The sequence below is a fragment of the Camelus ferus genome, chromosome 2 (assembly GCF_009834535.1).
Source record: "Camelus ferus isolate YT-003-E chromosome 2, BCGSAC_Cfer_1.0, whole genome shotgun sequence".
Lineage (NCBI taxonomy): Eukaryota > Metazoa > Chordata > Mammalia > Artiodactyla > Camelidae > Camelus > Camelus ferus.
Genome location: NC_045697.1, coordinates 102,132,625 through 102,140,396, shown reverse-complemented (window position 1 = coordinate 102,140,396; position 7,772 = coordinate 102,132,625). Strand labels below are relative to the sequence as shown.

Below are 7,772 nucleotides of genomic sequence, written 5' to 3'. Positions count from 1 at the left end.
TAAAGAGTGAACCAGAAACAAAATGACTGTCAAAAAGATTCAAGCCCTTCTGTTCAATTCAATTCCAGATTGGATTACATTATCTGCCCCTACCCTTTCAACTAGAAGAAAATTAAACCCTCTAGAAGTAACACCATTTAGAGCCTGAAAGTATCTCTAAAATATTTCACACACATTATGCTGAATTCAATTAAAAAAAAATGGTCAGGCAAATCAAAAAACAAAACCAAATCCCACCCCTCTCCAAAAAAAATTCAAACAAAAGAAACAACCTATAGGAGATCTAGATCTTGAAAAAATCAGACAGGGACTTTTAAATTACCATGATTAATATGCTCAAGAACTTGGTAGATAGCATGAAAAATTTGAGGGGAACTGAATATTTTAGAAAAGAATCAAACAGAACTGAAAATTATAATAAGTGCAATTTAGACATCAATAGATGGGATTAACAGCTGAGGAGGAGGTTAGAAAATAAATTAGAAAAAAATATTCCAGAATAAAGTACAAGAAGAAAACAAACAAACAAAAAGATGAGAAATCACAGAATATAGCATACAGGATATTGTGAAAAGATCTAAAGTACATGTACTTGGAGTCCCAGAAGGACAGATAATAGAGAATGGAGCAAAAGCAGTATGTAAAGAGATAGTAGCTGAAAAATTTTCCAAAATGATAAATAAAAGACACCAAGTCACAGATTCATGAAATGTTATAGTGCCCAACTAGGATAACATCAAAGAAAACCACATTTAGATATATAAAAGGGAAGATACTGAAGAAGACAAAGAAATAATAGACAGTGGAAGGAAAGGCAAACATTACTTTTAAGGGAATAATAATGAGACTGACAGTTGATTTCACAATGGAAATACTGGAAGCAAGATGACAACAAATGATATTCTCAAAATGATAAAAAAAAAAAAAAAACTGGTAGCCTAGAAGTCTGTATCTGACAAAAATATTCCCCAAAACAAAGGTTAAATTAAAACATTTTCATACAAGCAAAAACTAAGAGTATGTTACCAGTAGGTCTGCACCAAAAGAAATGCTAAAAGTTCTTTAAGCAGAAAAAATGACTCCAAACAAAAGCATGGGAATACAAAATGAATAAATAAATGCACAAATAGCAATAGAAAGAATTAATCTAGATAAACAGTAAGTGTACAAAATGATAATATATTAAGGAATTTGTAGAACAAAATACATACAAGACTAACACATATGACAACAATAGAAGAAAAATGGACAGGAGGTAGAAAACTAAGTTAAATCTTTCTACATTCCTTAGATTGTCCAAAATTAGTAAAATCACTGATTTATTTTAGACATCAATAAGCCAGGAATGCATGTATAATTTCTGGGGTAATAACTAAAATAATAATAAAAGAATGTTTAGGAAAAAGAAAAGAAAAATACATAAGCTAAAAGAAGGCAAGAAAGGAGAGAAAAAGATAAATATAATGACAAATTTTGAAGGATTGAAATGGGCAAAATCAGTTAGAAACCAATAAAAAATATAATTTGAAAATCTCTCAAGTATTTATAAATTAAGCAATATTCTTCTAAAAATCCCAGAGCTAAAGGAAGAAATTCCAGTGAATGTTAGGAAATATATTGAACTGAATGATAATAAAAGAACTACATATCTAAACTTGTAAAATGCAACTACAGATGTGCTTTGAAGGAAAACAATAACCTTTAATGTATACAAGAAAAAAAAAAGGCTGAAAATAAATGATTTACATACCTATCTAAAGGTTAAAAAAAAATAGTAAATTAGACCCCAATAAATTAGAAAGAAAGAATAACAAAGGCAAAAAGAGAAATTAATGAACTGAAAAAAAAATGCAATAAAATCCAAAATTGTTCCTTGAAAATACAAATAAAATGTATAACCCTTGGCAAAATTCATTTTAAAAACCCAGGAATGGTACAGATTATCTATACAAAGAATAATAAAGGAACACTTCTATAAATTCTACACATATTAAAAAGATAAAGAAGAGCTGATGAACAATTTTGTGCTAATAAATTTGGAAACTTTAATAAAATGGATCAATTACTAGAAAAATACATCTTATCAAAACTGACCCATACAAAGAATAGATAATTGGAATAATCCTACACTATTAATGATTTTGAATTTGTAGTTAAAATTTTGCCACAAAGAAAACTCCAGGGCCATATATGTTCACCAGTGAATTTTTCCCAAGATTAAAGACAGAAATAACACCAAATGTACACAATCTGTTCCAAAGAGTAGAAGAGGGAATCATTTTATGAATCCGAGACACTGATGAGTATGTTATGAAACAGGAAACTTTTACTCAAATGTTCTAAACAAGTATTAGCAACCTACTCCATTGATACATAAAAAGAATAATTTGTCACAACCAAGAAGGTTTTAGTCTACATATAGAACTTCAAATTTCAATCAATATATATTATTCACTATATTTACAAAGTAAAGGGTAAAATACCATTATCTCAACAGATGCAGAAAAAAATTTTTGATGATTCAACAAACATTTTTGATAAAAATAACTCCTAACTAGTAGTAGAAAGGAACTTCATTCATATGATATAGTCTTTTTAAAAACCTATGACAAACATGTTTAATGGTGAAATATTGAAAGCTTTCTCCCTGACATCGGAAAAGAGATAGATGCTCTTTATCAAGACTTTTATTTAACATTAACAGGAAGTAGATCCCAACAAGTGTAATATGACAAGAAAAACAAAATTTATAAGAATTAGGAAGAAAAGGTGTCATTCTTCAGAGATTGTATTATCAACCAATGCAAATTAATCTCTAGATAAATATTGGAATTAATAAGTGAATTTAGAAAAGTCACAGAGTTTAAGTTCTAAACATAAAAATCTATTGCACATCTTTATGCCAACAATAAGCAATTAAAAATGAAAATTTTCAATTATACCATTAAATATCTAACAATAAATTAATAAACATGTGTAAACCTCTACACAGAAAACTATGAAACATTATTTAGAGAAATTTTAAAAGACCTAAATAAATGGTGGGCATGTAATATTATAAAGATGTCCGTTATCTTTCAATTGCTTCATAGAATCCATGCAATCCCGATTATAATCCCGGGAGGATTTTTCATAGAAATCAATAAATTGACTATAAAATTTAAATAAAAATTCAAATAGCCAAAAACAAACCAGACAATAATGAAGGAAAAAAACAAACTCAGAGGACCTACATTACCAGATATCAAGATGTACCATAAAGGTACAGTAATTAAGACAGTGTGGAATCAAAGTAAAGAAGGACAAGTAAACCAATGTATTAGAAAAGAATTCAGAAACAGACTCATACATATAAGAACATTTGATTTATGGAAAGGTACTACTCTAAGCAATGGAAAAATGGAGCAACTGGAACTCTCATTCATTGCTAATGGGAATATAAATTGGTAGAATCACTTCAGACAATTGTTTGCCAGTATCTACTAATGCTGTACATGTGTGTATCTTACAGCAATTCCATTTGCAGATATAAACCTAACAAAAGTACTTACAGCTGTGAACCAAAGGACACTTACAAGAATGCTTATAACAGTATTATTCTCGATAGTTCCAAGCTGAGGACAATCCAACTGTCTATCAGTACAGTACATAAATTGTGGTATATTTATTCAATGAAATACTATATGGCAACGAAAATTAATGGCTTACTTACTATTACACACAATATGGATGAATCTCTCAAAAGTATTAAATTAAAGAAGCCAGAAACAAAAGAATATATTCCATTCCAGTTAAGATTCCATTTATTAGAAAGTATAAAGTCAAAAGTAATTTATAGAGATAAACCTCAAGAGAAGGGTCACTCTGGGTGAAGGAAGGAGCACTAACTGGCAGGAGGCATGAGGAGGTTTCCAGGGGTGTGTGAATGTTTTTGTCCTGAGTGATGGTTATACAGGTGTGTACATTCTGCATTAATGCAGTGATTTGTACAACTGGGACTTTTGCACTTTACTGCATGTAGATTATACTTCAATAAAACAATATTAGTAAAAAATAAAAAGAAATGACTCACACAGAAGGTATAACATAAAGTCTTTTAAATAATCAGGTTACTAAGATAAACTTAATATTTTATTCACTTTTGAAAAGTTTTCCAACATGAGCTAGAACTTTTGTACTGACTCAGTTGTGGCTTTATATTAGAGCATTACACTAGAGCATCGTTTCACTGCTTCTTTGCTATCCCCAAGGAAACAGGAATGTGGAGTTATAGAACAAACTGCACTCATCAGCCAACAAACTGTTTCAGTGTTTTTTAGTGCAGTTAGGGCACAAATGGACTCACATATTCCCTGTTGTTTTTTCATTTTCCATGGATGGAATTTGTCAAGAAATTTCTTCTGTTCTCTAATGCTAGCCAGAAAATGCAGCCATTGTAATGGTGGTCAGAATTTTAAAAGAATGTGCTCAGAAATATACAGATTTTTCAAAAGGACAAGTCAATATTAAGGAAGTATAATTTGAAAAATTGTTTTGGAAAGACACTGTGGATAAATTTTCTAAAACCTTTCAGGATTTTTTAAAGTTAAGGTGGAGAAATTGAATACATTCTAAATTATTCCCTGGAACAGATGAATTATTTGTGGGGGAAAAAATAAGCACACACAAAAACCACCATGTCATCCCTTCAGTTTTATTCTACACCTGAAACAGGGTAGTCATCAGTTAGATCCATTAAACTTTAACTTGCTTATTAAATAATGAACTGTAACTTGCCTTCACTGATCAAACTCAAGCTTGTTTTGTTTTCACAAAAACTTACATGTCCTCCAAGCATCAGGTAGCCTGAAACAATAAATACGTTTGCCCCAGTAATTCTTCAGAAACTTGGAGAAAACTGTGTTCAGTTTGAGCCCAAGCCAGTTAAGACTGGTGAGGACCACTGACCCTCCCACTAGGCATGCGCAGTCCGATTGGTGACCTTTTGACATCAGAGGGTCCAAAACTCTATGCTGGTGCCGCCATTTTCTAAACACACGTATAGCTTAGTTGCGCCTGCACACAACAACCATGACATCACCTTTTTCTTATTTCCAATCACCATTCCCCACGCTCCCTACACCTCAGACCACTCTGCTTTCTTATCCCATAAATATCTCAGCCTCTCGCCTTCCAGGAGGTGGATTTAATACTTGTTCTCCCTTCTTGCTTTGGCTGCCTCCTGAATAAATCTTTACTCTGCTGCAAACCTAGGCATCTCAGGGTTTGACAAATGAACCCGGTTTGGTAACAGACCTACTTTGGTGCTTAATTTTTTTTTTATTATTAAAAAAATTTTTTTTAATTTAATGCCAGCTTCCAAGGAAGTAAGAATATGTGTGTCACTGTTACACACTGGTTCTGTTTAAAACCCTTCCAGATGGGCGCTTAGCTGACTGATTTATCTCAGATCCAAGCTTCCTGAGAGGCCCACATGCTCACTTCTTCGTGTGGCCTCCAGAAAACTTCCTGCAGCCTAGAAAGATTGATTTGTGGCTGATGAGCTTTCCCATTCTTAAGAGTCACCTGACGGATTCCACAGTTAGGTGAATAAATTCAGAAGTGGAGATATCCAGGCACCTGAGAAAACGGTACATCCAGCCTGCTGCTTGCCATCCAAGCCCACACCCACGCTAACCAGAAGCCACCACCATGGCGAGGGACCAGAATGCAACCTGGGAGATGGGGAGTCACGACAACTTTGAAGGCTACATGAAGCCCTGGGTACTGATTTTGCCACCCACAAGATCGCCGTCCGTCTGACTCGGACGAAGATCACCGAGCCAGACCGCGGTAAGTTCAAGGCGAAAACCAACAGCACGTTCTGCAACTATGACTTGTATTTCACGGCCAGGGTGGAGTTTGGCAAGTACACAAAGGGCCTGGACAACCGGAATGTTAAGACGCTGGGCATCCGGGAAGGTGATGCCCTCGTGTGCGCGCAGAAGGGGGAAAGGAGAGCCGCGGGGGGCAAGCAGCGGGTCGCGCGGGACAAGCCGTACCTGGAGCAGACGTGTGGCAGAGGTCCGTCAGGTGTTCAAGAAGCAATGGCGGCGAGGGCGCCTACTGAGCATGCGCCGCGCACTCCACGCCAGGCGTTCGCTGGCTTTGCGACGCCGCCGCCGGGACCCCCCAGCTCCTGACAAAGCCCGTTAAGGCATCCGGGTGGGTTTTAAACCGAACGGGTGAGTAACAGTGACATAGTCTTCCTTCCTTGGAAGCTGACATTGAACAAAAAAACCCAAAATGTTTTAAAATTTATTTTTAAAGGGCAGTTTGTAATGTTTATAGAATTATTCATTTAGCAGTTGCAAAATCAGGTACGATAGAATCAACTAAAGGCATAGTAAATGTATTCTCAGCCTGTCAGTATATGAAGTCTGTTAGTTTTTTTTACTTCAGCTAGGTTTTGGGGGACACATATTTTATGTAGCCTCGCTCACAGGAGTCTCCTGGAGCTAAAATATATAATGATTTGTGACCTTTTCCGTTGGTTTGTGGAACAAGATTACGAAGCCAACTCTTCAGAATTTTTTGTCAGCACAAGTCAGTTCTATGTTAGAAAAACATAATGGATTCAATTCCTTTCACTATCGCAATGAAGGAAAATTAACAGAGTGTAAACGTGATTGTCTACCCGACACAAATAGAAGAAAACCCTCTTTGACCGCTTTCTTGAGTCTCCCGTCAAAATAGCTTTAAATGTTACACAAAGCTGCAAGAATTGATGCTCCCAGGACTCTATAATCCTGTCGGAGTCATTGTTTCTTTACAGAGGGTTCAGGAAAGTAAAGATGGTTGAATTTCCACCGCAGGCCCTACCCATCTCTTTACTCTTCGTTTGCTGTGTGTCTGAATTTGCCCTTGAACCCAGGGCTGCTCTGTCACAGCACCTGGGCTGGAGCCAGAAGGTCTTCCCCGGTTATTTCAAATTTTCTGCATACTTTGTTGGAGTTAATGATAACCACAGATATCATCGTAGTCCTAAGAAGCTGCTTCTTACTGTATTTACACATGAACCCAGCTCATGGAGACTCGGAAGAACTGCTTAATATCCTTAAGCCTCAGTTTCCTCCTCTATAATATGGGCATAATATTACATATTTCATAATGCCGGAGAATTAAATGAGCTAATGCTATACTTATTACACCCCTTTGTCTCAATAGTTCAATAAAGTAAATGTTCAAAGAATTGAAAACTGCTTCCCTAAAAGACTACAGTTCTCCCACTATGGAATTTTTTTTTTCAGTGACTTTCTAGGACGCTGCCAATTAGTGTGTCCTTTGTCACATGACCATTTTGTTTCCAATTCTCTAGTTGTTGTCCGTACAAAATCCTGAATTTCCAAAGCTTCAGAAGTATAGTGTTGAGATGATTGGAGTGATTATGAAAAGAGAGTTACAGGGCCACTAATAAAAAGTTCAAAATAAATAACTAGAAAAAAAAGGTACATAATTAGAATTTTCCTCTTTCTCCTAACCTGTATTTCTAACTTCTAGATATTCCCTTTTAGTTATCATACTGTTAATGGAGTGAACTTTCGGATAATCAGAGTTTACCTCATTTTACAAAAAATAAATTTTAATAAAAATGACAAACTATTTTGCTGTTAGGAATCATTTACATATTAATTAGCAAGTATTATATTCAAGTCTTTTGCCATTATTCATGCTACAAAATATTTTTAACTCAATGCACACGATGATTACAACGCTTTACAATAATTCTCCAA

The 7,772-nt window shown here is 34.9% G+C and overlaps 1 pseudogene; it reads left to right on the top strand.

The window, feature by feature from the left end:
• Positions 1 to 5,691: 5,691 nt before the first annotated feature.
• LOC102516798 lies at positions 5,692 to 6,195 on the top strand (annotated as a pseudogene).
• Positions 6,196 to 7,772: the final 1,577 nt, after the last annotated feature.